The sequence below is a fragment of the Bombus vancouverensis genome, chromosome 16 (genome assembly GCF_051014615.1).
Source record: "Bombus vancouverensis nearcticus chromosome 16, iyBomVanc1_principal, whole genome shotgun sequence".
NCBI classification, from domain to species: Eukaryota; Metazoa; Arthropoda; class Insecta; order Hymenoptera; family Apidae; genus Bombus; species Bombus vancouverensis.
In genome coordinates this window covers 7,424,646-7,440,921 of record NC_134926.1, presented here as the reverse complement: position 1 = coordinate 7,440,921, position 16,276 = coordinate 7,424,646, and the positions used below count along the sequence as shown (strand labels likewise).

At 38.5% G+C, this 16,276-nt stretch overlaps 1 protein-coding gene across 3 annotated transcripts in view; it reads left to right on the top strand.

The window, feature by feature from the left end:
* The first annotated feature begins 388 nt into the window (after positions 1 to 388).
* Positions 389 to 16,276, top strand: part of PMCA (plasma membrane calcium-transporting ATPase 3) — an 83,230-nt gene continuing 67,342 nt past the window's right edge. The window contains exon 1 of one of the 3 annotated variants that reach the window (XM_033342337.2): positions 389 to 591. The gene's annotated coding sequence lies outside the window, so the exon portion shown is untranslated. Of the gene's footprint in view, positions 592 to 8,887; positions 9,025 to 13,376; positions 13,778 to 16,276 lie in introns of those variants that run through there. The other 2 variants (XM_033342335.2, XM_033342328.2) reach the window with 2 other exon arrangements.

Sequence of the window (16,276 nt, the reverse complement as noted above, 5' to 3'; positions counted from 1 at the left end):
GACAATAAATATATGTTTCTAAAATTGGTATATCGATTACAGAAATTTGCACATATTTAAATTTCCACGTTAAAATGTGCAAAAATTTGCAAGAAATTACCCATAAACCACTATCCTATCGCACAGTTATGTATGTAAATATGTTATTCATGGAGGACTTGTAGAAAAATAAATAGGACGAGGTAGTTTATTAAAAAAAAAGTTATAAACAAGCGTTATATATAGCTAAAAATATAGCAATTTTATCAATAAATTAATGCTATGTAGTATATATAAAATTATCATAATAATTAAAATTAAAAAAAAATTTGGTACCTTAATGTATACGACCCTGTTACTAATTGCGCAATAGCAGACTTTTCAATCACTGCGCAGCCTAGTAGGCTTTAGCTTCAGTTTACGCGCGGTAGTCCAGAAGTGATTGTTGTTATTTGCTTCTGCGTTTTCTTGTCGAAAAATTTCTGCAGTTTTCGATAAATAAACTAGTGTGAAGTGACGACATTTGTTCCTGTCGTGTGGAAATACTGGAAGACGTTACGGAAACATCGGCAGAGTGCATGTGGCCATGGAAAGAGCCCTGGAACGTCATCGGTGAGTGACGCTATCACTGACTATGTTGTTTCCATATAACTTGAATAATTACGGTTTCACAAATAATAAATTTAATTGTTATTAACAGACATAACCTCTTGCAACATTGAATTTTTTTAAATTACTTGCATAGATTTTAGATTAAATCTAAATTGTGATTGTTTTTACTGACATCTTGAATCTTAACCTTACTTGCATTCGTTCAAAATGGTGCATGCTCTGACATATTATCCCGCGCTGCGTTTTTGGCGGTTAAAGGGGTATCGCGAATTTTTAACTTAAATTTCTTAAGAATCAAACTTCAGCAAATTAATCAGAGTCTTTATGACTTCAGCAAAATCTTTTATGTACACTACCGTGCATAGGTACTTATACACTTGATGTAATCCAATCAAAACATTGATATTTTTATTATATTTTCACTTGTTAGTAGAACTTGTTGTTCCTATTGTTAATTCTTCTTGCCATAGCCAAAATAACCATAGCTAGGATCAAATGTTTTACTAAATTGAAACTAAGACAAGGGATATACTTGCATCAATCAATTTTTATATTCATCCCTAATAAATAGTTGACACCATATAAAATATATAGAAATTTTTAGGATATGGTTGGGAAAACATATTCCAATTCCAAGATCTCAACTTGAACAGGTACACTTAAAATCATTTTCATAGATGCAATTTTCATTCACCTTAAATTATTGCTCTTTATTTACACTAATTAATATCAATTATTGTTTTTATCAATATCTATTAACTGGTTTATATAGGCTATATATATGGTTGCTTGAAATGAGATCAGAAATGAAACTTTAATTACAGAGCTTCATTTGAAGTATATTTAATATACTTGCAATAATTTGGAAGTGTTGAAATACTTGTACACGGTAGTGTATATATAAACTAGAGACTAGATATTTGAAAGTGTTAGTGAATTTTTCCGAAATGTTTTTACGCGATGTATACGTATGAAAGTCATATATCATTACAAGATTATCTTTTTAATATAAATTTTTACAAATATTAATTTTTATATAAATATCCTTTCTTTTTTTTAATTTTGAAACAAATTTATGAAAGGTTAGTTTGCTTGCTGTATTGAATTCTTTTTATCAAGAATAACGTACTTTATGTTCTTGACAATTATCCTTATAAAATCGAATGTAGTTCTGATTCGTGAAGTCATAAATGCATAATTATGAATACTACTTATATAATATGTTAATATAACCGGAAGGCACAATTAAGTCATGCATTCAGGAATACATGTATAGATTCTGAATGTAATTATACAAATTAATCAGTTCCTGTATGTTTATAAACTCACATGGTCATGAAAGTCAATATTTCAAAATCAGTGTGATGGTAAAGAAGGAATCGCGAGTAAGTGAACTGCCGGGAGATTTGAATTATGTAATTTTGTTTTCCAAATTAGTCTATAAATATGTATGAAGTACTTTTCTTTGATCTGTATAGGCATATTTCTTCTAATTTCTACTTCTTCTACTTAAATTCTGTAGTATTTCTTTTCTTTTTTACTATTTTCCTTTTGCTGTAACTAACTTTAATTATTTACTTAATAATCTTTTCCTTAACAATAGAAGACATTGAAATTTTCACTGAATTTCACTTTGAGGCACATTGAATTCCCAATATTTAATAACACATGATGGGTTAGGTTTAATAAATATTGTTAATGATATAAATTGGCCAACAAAAAGATACTGGATGCGTAAGAATGCATCGGTCGGTATCGCGATGATGACTTTATCCACCTCATTTTATATAGCAACGTTTATATGCAATATATGTATGTATATACATAAACTTTATATACGCATAACTTTTCAAATAATAATCTCTGTGCCTTAAAACTAGTATTTTTGAATAGTTAAAAACTATCATAATATGTTGTAAAGAAAGTTACAATTTCGGTGTGTCGCAAAATAAATTTCAATTTAAATTTTTATAATTATCAAACTGAGGAAAGTTGACGTAATTACATTAATACATATAGTTGTTCGTCGTACTGTTGATGATCGAGAAACCACATCGTTTGTAGGGTTTCTTTTCTCTTAGCAGGTCAGACTATTTATCTATTCGTTTTTTGCATTTTGTTCTCTATATATTCAATTATTTTTAAGCACCTGTTCATCACGCACGTCGTGTTTGATCCGAGGGTTATGGGGCTTCGGCAAAGCGATTTCTCCGTATGTCTTTTTCCGATTAAAAATCTTGTCGTATATAGGGTGTCTGATAAATAGACTGCGAACTTTTATGCATTTATGGGAAATTTGAAAGTGCATAATTATACATAATTTTTATCCACACTATAGTACTTTTTACAATATTTAATAGAAAGAACAATTAAAGAATATTGTTTTTTCTATTAAATAATTATAAATTGATTCCTTAATTATATTCATAGAAATATGAATTTGCATAAAAATTCAATTGCGTGGCCCGCAATACATTCAATACATTCCATTTCGTTTTAGAAGTAAGTTATTGTACAATTAGAAACACATTTCATGGAATATTTGCATTGTAATATCTTACCTTAATTTGTTGTGTTTTGTCGTTATTAATTAATAACTTGAGCAAAATATGTGTTTTTAAATACTATATAAAATTTCCTTTAAATGTTTAAACATTGAAATAGCGTTTGAATTTTTACATTTGATGCATTCAGTTGATTATGATTATTTGAAATCAGAATACTTTTGTGATACTTCAGGACGTGATGCCGTATTATAATTTTAAGTGCCTGAAGGGATACAAATCTATTACTGTTCGATTACTCTCCTTCGGTATATCAAGTGATATAGCTGCACGTACACCACAGTTCAGATTCCTTTCACTAGGTGGCAATACGTACGTACTTATATAAATTGTCGTGACAGAATCTCCGCGCACTTTTACCTTTGGTGAGACCTGGTATTAAGTAGGTTATGTCATGGCAGATGGAGAGCTCGTGACTTTTTGATTATCATTGATTACATAGACAAAGAGGGAGAGAAAAATATATAGAAACTATTTGATTACGTCTGGTATAAAAAACTGACGCTTTTCCTGTTTAGTAAAAACGAACGTATCCCCAATTGTGGGTCTCAGTCGTTTGACGTCACGCTCGTTACTCATCGTCGGTGATAAAGTAAAATTAATTGTATTAATTCCCCGCAATAAAATTAATCCCACCATAACCGTACACGCGTCGAAATTAGTGGTAGCACAATTTTGATGTATACGTTTAAACGACACGGGTGACGTCAAAGTACATCATTTCGATAGAAACCTGTTTGAACTGGAATTATGCGATAGCGTATCACCATTTTTATAGAATGCTTAGTTATAAACATTTTTTAGGCTCGTTCTTCGTGTTTAACCTCTGAAATATTCTAGAAAAGCGGAACATCGTTTTCCATTTACGTAACGGATATTAGTAGAAGGAACTCATATTGTTCATTTAGGTTATTTTTCATCTGTATTCAGAAATTATAGAATTTTCCATATGAACATCCCGTTAAGGTCTGTTTCTTACATTTAATCTTAAAATTATTTTATATTAACTTCATTTTTAATTTACATAACAAATATTGATAAAAGACGATTAGATTGATCATTTTGGTTATTTTTCATTTACATTCAGGAATTGTAGCATTTTTCACGTAAACATTTTTTCAGCTTTGTTTCTTACATTCAATTTTAAAAATATTTTAATATTTCACTTTATTATTCGAATAAGAGAAACATAATGTTGTTTTTAATTTATAATTTCCGTTTAGATTATTTTTCGTGTATATCGGTAGAGTATTGGATTTTCAAATACATGCTCAATTATTAGGAAATCAATTTGATGGACGATACGGATGTCCATAATTTATTAAGCTAGAGTGCATAATCAAATGGTTAGTCGCGTTCCGCCGTAGCAACGGAAAATATCGTCGAGGAAGGGGATTTGATGAATTTTTCTTGGCAGAAAATATTTTGAGGTTTTGGAAGCTTCGTTGGACATGCGCGGCACGAGTTCTGCAGAGGCAATCAAAGATCACCGCTCTTAATGCGGTGAACCGGCTGATTCCTTTGGAGAAATAGGAAACTCTAGTTCAAGAATCTAGGATGACGCATCGGTGCTCCTAATTATCGTATGGGTCATCGTTACAAAAACAACTGTATCCCTTTACCACATTACCAGAAGAGTCTTTCGAATCTGTTGTTCCACTCATATCTGAGAATGGAACCAAATAACCTTTCAATGTATCGTAAAGCTATCAATTTCCCCAAAAGCAAAAAAACGCCTCTCGAATTTGTCATTTCGCATTATATTTAGAAATACGATCGCCTAACCTTTCAATGTATCGTAAAACTATTTCTGCCAAAACTGCGGAAGTTTTTCAATCGTTGCACGTTACATCTGAAAATGGGATCGATGGGGTAACCTCTCAAGGTTCACGATTGTATCATAAAAGCGATTGTTAGAAAAAGAAGAATGAGGTTAGAGATATTCGAAAAGTGGTTGGATAAAAGTAGAATAAGGAGTTCATACATATACGGGTCAGGGACTCGGAGAACTTAATTGTGCGATCTCCGCGTATTTTCTCGGTTGGCGTGAAAATTCCGCGAATCTGATCGCCCTAGAAGCATCAAGAGTTATTAAGAAATATCTGGGAGGTGAATCGTACGGTCCTCCTTATACCGGAAGATTTTTAAGTTTTTTAATGTTTCTTCGAGTATGCGCGCTCGGCTGTTCCAACAAAAGGGTGGAAGAAGGGGTGGAAGCGAAGTATGACTGGTCATAGTACACATACATACACGCAGTGCCGGATTCAAGTTTTTAAGGCCTGGGACTATTGACCCAGCGGAGGTCTCCTTCGTAGAAAAATAGAGGACACGATCAAAGTGAAATAAATTTACGTAAATATGAAACAGAACTTATTTTGTGATAAATTGTGTTTAACAAATTTTTTATTACGAATTTTTAAAAGATAGTCGGCTTATCTTTATTTAAAACAAATTTTTTTTTTGTAAGATTAGCGAGTGAATTACTCATTATAGTATATGCATTATAATTTTGTGATAAGTTATATTTAACGATTGTTGGTAGGCGTTGTTTAGAAATAATTGCATTTTTAGATCTTTTTACCATAAATGAATCGTAAAATAACTTGTATAATATTTTGCCTTGAGTAGCAAGATCCAGGGCTATAGCCGCCCTTAATCCGCGCCTGTACGACCATACCACAAAAGTCAGGCAAATACATCCTACTTTTATATGAGCCTGCGATCATTATCCTAAAATCTTATTAAACAATTTTTACGGAAAAAGAAACACTTTACTTAGATAATAAAATTTTCTAATGAGAATGATAACAATGAAAGGAAGGGGGTGAGAGGGAGGTAGAAAAATGGAAATAGTACAAAGACAAAGAAGCAAAAAGAAGGAGATAGAAAACGGGGGTAGTATGTTAGAGGGTTGGGCGGTCGGGGCGCCACAGTGTGCATGCGCGTAAACTCGGGACATTTCGGACAGCGTAGGTATGACAGTCGAACGGAGACCGCAGTGCCGTGCAGATCGGGCGCAGTGGCTTGCACCGAATTCGTGCGCACGAAGGACCTTCAGCCTCTCCCTGCCTCTCGCGCGCACTCTATCCGTGTCTTTTCTTCTCTTCTCTTTCTATTTTCTCTTTCTCTCTTGCTCTTTCTCTCACAACACATCGACGTGTAATACCCAGTTAGAACACACGTACGTACACAACCGTAAAATAAATATACTATTATTAAAAGTAAAAGAAAGTAACATTACACGCGCCTATGGACACCGAAAGCAAGCCAGACATACGTACACAGAAGTAGAGAGAAATTTTGACACACATTTAGCACAGAATAATTGAATACGTAATACGTATGTACAGTTGGTGACAAAAATAAGTGGTTAGGTAGTGGGAATAGGTATCGACGAAGTTTTGTTAAATACGGCTTGTTTACACTAAAATGTAAATCAATAATTTCGTTTAATTTAGGGTATATAATGAATAAAACTTAAGAATATAACGTAACACTGGTATTAGTTCGATTAAACTTTATCGATGTCCATCTACTTCCATTATCTGTCCGCTTATTTTTGTCTCCGACTGTATATAGCATACAGGGAGAGGACGAGAGAGAAAGAGGAATTGTATCTCGATAATACAGGCCTTGCGGGAACGAACGGACACACGAGGCCAGCGACATACTCGCAAAACGGAAGACACGCTCGCGTGCGCGCGCACGCAAACGAGGCTCGTCCATGCGCGGACGTTGTGTGGCTCGCTGTCCGCTGATAACACGCGATACGTCTGACCCGACCAGCCTGTATGAGAAACGGCACAAAGGGAAAGACATCGACCTGTATTTCGGTGGATATCTGTAATTTGTACCGGTATCGAATATTTCAAGTGATAGCTTCGAACAAGAAACATTTATATATTTTCATTTTCTTTCTTTTACTTTCAATTTCTCTCTCTCCTCTTCTTGTCTCGTGACCAACGAAGCAGGATGGAAAGACACGCGTATCGACGATAATAGTATACAGTAAAGTCTGGATAAGTGCTCGGCACGATCTATGCCGTAAGTGCCCGGTTGTCATCCCCAGCCATAGACATAAGAAATATAGAACGCGGGTGCTACGAAGAGCGTGGTCCTCGTTAAAAGAAACAGACATATGGAGTCTCTTTCAATGAGGCCCATTTCTTAAACATTGTGTCCGTGGTCTCTACACTTCTCATAGTTCATGTCGCCACCACTCTTGAAGCTCTTCGAACGTTCGACCCCAACCAATGTCTATAGCTGTGCTGGACAAAGCTAGTAGTTATAGTGGATCCTTATTTGAGTAAACTGGTGGTTCTAACGAATAGGAGGAGCCATCTGAAGGCTGCAATGCATACGATATTCGATTACTGTGACGTATCGAGTTCGTCAGAATGTCGATTCGTCCAAATACGCATCCGTTATAACCATATCCTAAGTGGTTAGCATGAGTCTCGAATTTCGAGCACTTATCCAGACTTTACTATATTACGAGTGCAGAAGTATTACAATATTGAGGGGGCGGGGGAGGGGGGGGGAAGAAAAAGACCCGAAAGCACCCCTTTTTACAAAGATACAAAAATCATCTGTACCGTAGAGACGCGATAAACTGAGTGTGCCTAAGGTTATAGGTGTTCTCCGTGTCACAGCGGAGACGCACAACGAGGAGAAAAGAGGAGGGGTGTCCAGGGTAGGGGGTGGCGGAGGGAGAAGTGATTTTCCAACGGTCGTCGGCATAGTAGTGCATGCGCGGCGCGTCGCGACGCGGCGCCTCGCGGAGAAAGAGTAAGAAGTAGCGATTTCGTCCTCTCCTCGGTTTCTTCCCGTGCGTTTCTCCTCGTAGACGTCGGCTCTCTGTGCTACATTCTTACGCGTTCCCTCGTTCTTGTCCGTTCTCAAACCGTTCGGATCCGTCCTTTCTTTTCGTTCTCTCTTTTCCTGTCCGTCAAAACTCTCCCTATTCCCCTTGATATTGCCCCTTTTTCTTCCCCATTACGACATACATATACATACATACATACATACATACATGTACACGTATATATACACTTACAATTACCGTATACTCCCCTGATACCTATCCCCCCCTTTTACGCCCGTTCCCTGGTTCTTCTCTGTGTGTTAGAGTGTGTCAGAGATTTTGACCGGTGTGTCGGCTGGATTACTCGGTACGCGTTTTCTCGCGTTTCGAATCAGAGGAGGAAAGCTCTCCGGGGGCTGCGCGTGTATTTTCGTGCGTCGCGCGGGGTCTCGTGTCTGGTGGGTCGCGCCGCGCGAAACCTACGAGAGGCTGCTGTTTCTTCTCGCTTCTCTGTCTGTCTCCCCCTCGAAGTCTCTTCGTTTACATTTTTCCGTTCTCCCTTTCTCCGTTTTTCTTTTCTTTCTTTTTCAAACTTTCCTTTGGTCCAATTTCTGCCCATCAAGAAAGAAAGAGCCGCGTGTGTAATACATGTGAGAGAGGGAGACTCGAGGACCGTCTTTCTTTTTTTTTTTCTTGGTTCCTCTTGGCAGTCTTTCGTCGTCCTCGGCGTGCAGCAGCGGCGACAAGCGGCGGCAGCCAGCAACACACGGCAACGAGCGGGCGTCCGTGACACGATCCAGGGTAATCGAGCGATCCGTTTGTTCGTGGTTGCAAGTATACGAGTGCTTCGAAACGCGCGAATAAATGTGTCGGTCACGGTACAAGACGTGAAGCGGGGGAATACACGGCAAGTGAGTATATTTTTAGTAGCAAGCGCCAAGCGCTAAAGGCAGAGTGGTATAAACGGCGCGCAGTGGCCTGATGAAGCGGCGTATGTGACATCAAATTTCTCTCTCTTGCCACCTCGACGAGACACCGAGACATCTTGCAGACCATCAGCGCGCGGTGAGTATTGCCCCGAACCCTCAACCGATTGATTCGCCATTCCGCAAACAGCCGCTCCCCTGCCCCGCCTCCCTTTCGTCTATGTGTGCCCACCCAATACCATCTCCTCCGCAGGCTGGTGCCATCTCACCACCCCTCCGAATCCACCCGTACTTCGTGCTCGTGTGTCTTCTGCCGCACATAGACACACGTGTACCAACCATTGGATCATATATTTCTACTCACGATCGTATCGAATCTTTCTCCCTTGTGTCTCTTTATATTCTACATATACATCGATTCTCGTATACGCGCCTATTTTCTTAACCTTTATTTTTCTTTTACTTTAGCTCCGTCTCAAACACCCGTTTCTAATACATCAGTTTCATATAGTATGTCCCTTAACCTTTTTTCCTAACCTCAAATTTCCAGCTGAACTTCCTCTCCCCTGTGCCGCGAGACACATCCGTCGTCTGGACCGGATCGCATGTGCACGGATCGCCGCACAATAGTGACATTACGAAAATTATGTAACCGTTCGTCCGTCCGTTCGCTCGATCCGTCCTTCGTTCCTTCCTCTTGGTTCCTCTTCTCCTTCTTCCTCGACCTACCTACCCCCGGTGCGCGCCTCTCTCACGCTACAACCTTCTCCCACTCCGGCGCGACCGCCCCTACGCCGCTCCTCTCGCCCCTCCCATTTTTGCACCGGTCGCGGTTGAACATTATTTCGGGAGTGTCAGCCAGCCTGCCAGAGCCCGCGTGCGATCGACAGAGACGCCCAGACTCGCCGTCCTTCTAAACGGTCTCTCTTTTCTACACCTCGTCTGTCCCGGGATCGGGCAGGCGCATTATCACGCGCAGCTTCTGCTCGCGCTGCATTCCTCTCCAGCATTGTTGCCTCCGCTTCTCTTCTTATTCTTCTTCTTCGGCTTTCACCCTTTCATACAGCAAGGTATACGTGAATGACGCGATAATGGCTCGTATGCTCTTATGGAATAACGCGATGCCTTGAAGTTTGTCCGTCTAAACGTACGCTATGATGAACTTGCCGATGCTTCTTTGATTATTCTATGCATATACGACACCTGAAATTCTTTCGATGTACCCACATACCATACCAAATAGCATTATGCCGTTAAGGAATAAACGTTGATACGCTTAAATTTTGGATCGCTAGATTCGAGGGTTATTTGCATTCTGAAATTATGTACAGCGATATTTAGTCAAATTCTGTTAGGTTACGTAAGGAGAGGAAACATTGTTACACGCTGTTCTCGTTGATTCGAGCTAAACGGAATCGAAGCAGGCTCGAATTACACACTGGGAGAGCTGGTGAGGTAATCCTGTCCATGTGCACACGGTGTACGTGTATGTACGCGCGCGATCCGCTAGTTTGTCGTTTTTCGTTGTTACGACGTTTCCACCGTGCTACGCTGGAAATATTTATTTTCTCAGAACACGATCTCGAGTTACACAAACCTCGGCTCGAATGTAAGCACGAATTATTGAGACCCTGGTACACACTAATGGTACGCCTGGTACGTTTTCGAATGAGTCGTTGTATATAATATGCACGGGTTTAATAGTAGACCCGATGAATCAGAGGATTGATAACAGTTTAGCAGAGTCCGGGGCCGGTCTGATCTTGTGTACAGTAGAAAGGGTCGCGATTAGTCAGACCCGAGTAGTCGCCGTCCCTTTAACTCAGCCATTCTCGTTGAAATAATCGTGCATAAAATTCCTCAACCCCCCACTACTCGTATCAGCCCTTGGCTATCCCCACCACGTTGCCACGGGCGCACGCCTTTGCTCTCCCCGATTCGCTTTGTCCTGAAATACATCGAAGGCTCGTTTTCTCTCTCTCTCTCTCTCTCTCTCGCTCTCTCTTTCCCTCTCTAGCACACGCCAGCTTTCTGTCCTCGTTTTGTCCTGCTTTCATAGTATCGACCCAATACGGCTGACCTAGACTCACTTGCAAGGAAGTGTACTCAACCTTTGACACTTACTCGCGACGCTGACGAAACCGGCCGCGATCGATAGCCCGTCAAAACTAATTACGCACGTGGGGAAAACGGTCGTGTTCGGTGGTTGGCTCAGGGTTGGTCTTATCGCGCACCATTCTAACACCTTTTTACGGTGTTTACTACGGATTTACGTATCGCCAGGATTACCACTTTATTACGATCGAAGATCTAGGGAATTGTGAATTAGAATTTGGAGGCCGTAATAAAAGCGAAGTTGTTCGAAGGAAAACAAAGGTTGAGTTTCTTCGAAAGCAATTTCGTGCAAATGACGTTTAGGTTCTAGGGAAACATCCGTGAGGGGAGAAGGTGTCTTAAGAGACCAGCCGGCAAATCTCTGAGAATAAATATTTTAAGTAGATGTCGCTGTTTGATATATTTTTAAGATAAATGTAAATAAAATATTTCTTATTTGCTTGTTTTTTTTTTTTTGTACTAATCAAAAATACTTTTACTGAAATCAAGATCTAGTGATTTTTGTTGAAACCTGAATTTTCTGTAATAGTATTAAGGGGACGATGCTGACCACTGTTGGTTAATCATCGTCCAAAAATTTCTTATTAGCTCATCATACCAACTTACAGGTATTTTTACTAAAATTAAAATCTAGTGATTTTTGTTAAACTCGAAATCTCCGGTACAGAAATAGAGATATAGCAATGTTGGTATCCATTAATCATTATTTAAGGATCCATTTGACGCATTAAATTTGATGTTACTTTTAACTAAAACCATGTGTACCACCAATGGTACACTTGTTCTACATGTGCTGAAAATATTAGCCGGTTGAATAGAAAGTTTAGTATGGATCATCATACGATGGCTGAGCAGGTTGAGTATGTAGGTTATCCGCGTTTTTCGGGATTTTCGAGATGGTTAAAAGCGAACCTATGCATGGGTGGATATTTATAGAATAAATAGGAAAGAAGTTGTTTTACGGGCAGGTTGATAGTCTGCTACAGTTTCGTATGTCTTTCCGATGAAAGGTTAAGTTGTAGCCATGAGTATATCGACCTATCGACCTATATTAGAGACGGAGGTATATATGTGGAAAGAATTAAGCGGTTGTGTGTGTATCGAATGTGATTCTTGCTTGATAGGAAACCGAGGGGAAAATGTAGAGAATGTAGTCGTCGAGGAAAGTAAAACCAACCCTAGCTTCTTTTTTGTTCAAATATCATATTCTTTATTTGTACTGCATTCAGATGAAAGGAAGAATTTTTGGGAAACTTACAGTTTCTCGTGAACGACGTTTTTTTTTCTGAAAAAAGTCATAAAAATGCTGCGTCACAATGGTGATTCACAGAGATAATATTGGCTTACAATTTTTGGCTACTTTATTGTTCCGCGAATTAATTTTTTTAGGTTAGGACGAAACGGTAAAATGTTTCTTTTTTTTTTGCAAGTAATATAAGCTGTACTATTCCTCCTACTCTTGGTTCCTTTCGTCCAGTGATTTTATTGCAGGCGGGCACAATTCCCTCGAGGAAAACTTACTGTCGATTCCGTTTGCAACTTTCCTACCCATCAGCCCCGTATGACTTACGGTAGTTCGATTTGATTCCAACGGACATGTAGGTTTCGTTGAAACAAACGCGTCTCGGAGGACGCACAAGATATCGCAATCCAGATTCAACTTCTGTTATTCCATTGCAAATTCTACGCTTACATATCGAAAAGTAGGATTGTATATATATGCGACCATTTTTAAGCTAAAGTAAGAGTTAAACTTTTTGCATGTATCGTAACTGATATCACATATACGAGACTTAGCTTTCTCTGTTCCATTGGAAATTTACGCTTACGTATCGAAAAATAAAACTTTGTGTATATAACCATTTTTAATCTGCATGGAGGGTTATCTTCTTAGGTCATATTATAATTAATATCGAGAGAAGTTGCCTCGTGATAAATTACCAAATTATCAGATCGCGTTCTAAAAATTTATCGATTTTAGAGAAAAATCCAATCGCGGCAGTGTAGTGTTTCGAATAGAAATCGCGAATAGGTATGCGCGGCACGCATGCGCGGTATGTAACTTCGTGACCGTCACCGGTCATTCCATAACGTTTCTTCGTAGGCTATAATCGTGCAGCGTAGCGAGATAAAAGATGGTTTCGTGTTCGTGTGTCTGGCCACTAGTGCTCGATAGTAATCGCCGGAGAGACATCGGGACAGCCACGTGCCGACAATTTATCGACCCGTGATATATACGAAAATTTGACCAGGAAGTGTGCTGTTATGTGTGTAGTCCTCGTCGCGCCGCAGACGCTAGCCCGTCTCCGTCTATTCCGTGTGGCTGGTACGCATCATAGTGGATTAAAAATAACTAGACACGTGTGTGAAACTGGTCGAGCGTGCGCGGCGGCCAGAAATAAATCAGCGGCCCGTCGATTAACTTTTTCGAGGCGAAACTTTGCCGCTGGCCAATATGCATCGTTGCTAACCTCCGAGATGCTTTTTCTCTTCTCTTCCGCGAGCCTATAAACGACGACGGATATACCGTTGTTTTCCTGTTAACAGAGGACGCCGCGGTTATTTTAACGTCAGGCTAGCGGGCTCGTTTCCCTGGAAACGCTTTTTTGGAAACTGTGCGTGTACGGCGCGCACTGTGACTGGTTTATTAAGCCGTTCTAAAGAAACGATTTTTGCTGGCTTTCCGAAGTGTGGCGCGAGTGAGATCAGATCGAGGTTATTTCCTGGTGACTTTTTCATCGGTTGCAGCATCTCTCGAGCTATCCTTCGAAATTAAGGTATTTTTAGTTATACAGATTTCAGTTATACTAGATATATTGCTTGGTTTCCTTTTTACATATGTGTTTGGTAATCGTACAATTTAATTTTCATCTTGTCACTAGGACAAGAAATCATTTGGAGAAAGAATTAATGTACTTCTTATTACTGTGTTAAGAGAGCGTCAAATTTTATTTCTTTTTACTTTGTAATATACTTCGAAATATACATATACCGAAGAAGTTAGGAAGAGTAAATGAATTCTACGTTATTCTCGTGTAACTTAAGCCACGTGTGCTTGCTACAGTAGCCGACACACGCGCCACTTGTCTCATATAGATATATATTATATATATATATCAGGAGATCCATGGTAACCCATGTAAGACTCAGTGAATACTTTTATCCTTTTGGCAGTGTAATGAAACGAAAAGATCGAAGTGAATGATTTACAATTAAGTATGATCGTTATTATTTCTTCGTTCTTATGATTATTGCATTTTTTATATCACATAGAAAAGATGAAAATTAAAAATTGCATTATAATTAAACTACAAATTGAAACTAGAAAATTCATAATACTATATAGCAGGGGTTACGCCGTGAAAGGATTAATAATTCTGTAAGAGAGATAGCGTAGAGCCCCTAGGGAATTTTTAGTGACGATAATCCTGTCCACCTCACCCAAATATCTCTTATTTCTCAGTATACATAGTTACCGAATAACCACGTATATCTCGAACTTCGTTTCTCTTCTAACCGTATTGGTTTCATTAACTTAAACTGTAAAATGGTTTTTAGTAATTTTTGGGTATTGTAGTTGGCGGGAGACGTTTATGGGGCAATCGAAACATTGTCTGTTTAATGTACAGACGCACAATACAACCGTGTCTCGGCCTTCCAAGGCAAATGGTTCGAAAGTTTCGAGATTCCATCGGAATGAAATATCGTTCTCGCTTTGGCTGTAAGCCACTTTTGTACAGAAAGGAGGGGGAAGGGGAGAGGGAGGGAAGTGGGCGTATATATCAGCAACAGAGGAGTCTTGCTCTTATCCAAAAGTTTTCTGTTCGTAAGTTTGCGCGTGGCAGCGACAGTTATCGTCGTGTACCGAGACCTTCTATTTTTCATATTTCCTCGCCTTTAAATCCCTGCCATCGTAAAAGCTTCCCCTCCACCACCGCGCGCCCCGGCAAATGGGTCAAAGACAACGTCGCGGGAATTATTTTCCGCGAAACATCCCGGGCATTCTTGCGCTCGAGATCTCTCGATTACAAGCTAGGGGAACTAGGGTAACTAGTTGTTTTTTTTTTCAACGCATTTAGCCTGAGAACATGGAGCTGCTCGCAATTTGAACGTTTGAAAGTCTCAGTTTGGAAACATAGAAACTAGGGAAATAGGGAAAATAGAAACATTTGCAAATATGGAACTTGCAATGCCGTTTACGTTCTTCAATTCTTCTCATTTAAACTTTTAATCTCTGGACATGCTCAGTTTAAATTTTCTGAGAATTTGCTGACAATTTCAATTTTCAAATTTGAGTTTATAAACTTTCGAGATTTAAAATTGAAGTTTCCAACATTTCTAAATTAGAATGTTGAATTTGAAAATATTTGAAATTTAAATCTAGTAATTTCGGAATTTTACTAAATTTTTAATTCTATAATAATAATAATGTTAGATTCCCCAAAAAATTTATCTGAAGTTTTTTATTTCGAAATTAAATTTCGGAATTTTACTAAATTTCTAATTGTATAATAGTAATAATGTTAGATTCCCTAAAAAATTTGTCTTAAGTTTTCTATTTCAAAATTGAAATTCGTAAGTTTAAGAAATCAAGAGATACGAATGATATCTAAAATTTACAATGCTTCGACTATGATAGCGAGAAAGAGATATAGAAACAGAGATGCCGCGTTTGAAATTCCAGCAGACAAACAGCGAAGTCGGAGTCATCCAGAATAGCAAATACGATGATTCAGAGTGGCGGGAAGCGTTCGTGATCAGTGATCATTAGAGAAAAGGTCGTCGCCGAACGTGATGAAAATTTTTCGCTAACGAAGTCGTGAGTGTTTGATAACGTGACTCGTAATGTTTCGAAATAATTGAACAGAAGCTAATACGTTGCTCCAAGCCATCGGGGAATCGCGTTTCTGGATAATGCAAGGAGATAAAACATACATAGTCGTAACCAAGACAACACATACTTAAACCCAGCTTAATACCATAATACACTTTAATAATGGCTAAGGCTCCACTACTTTAGTATTTTTAGGTTATCACACCACTCTACTACCACTATAATCAATAACATATTTCAAGCATGATAATATTAGATGAACAAATCTTGTCTTAACATTATATGAAGCGACACTAGCGTCACACGTGTGTTAATTTATAATTACAGTATATAATATAATATACACGTTCATTTATCCAATTATGGATTTGTAGGAAATTTAATAACGCAGAAACGCAAAAATATGTGAAATATCCAAAGTACAGTACTTATTAAGATATTC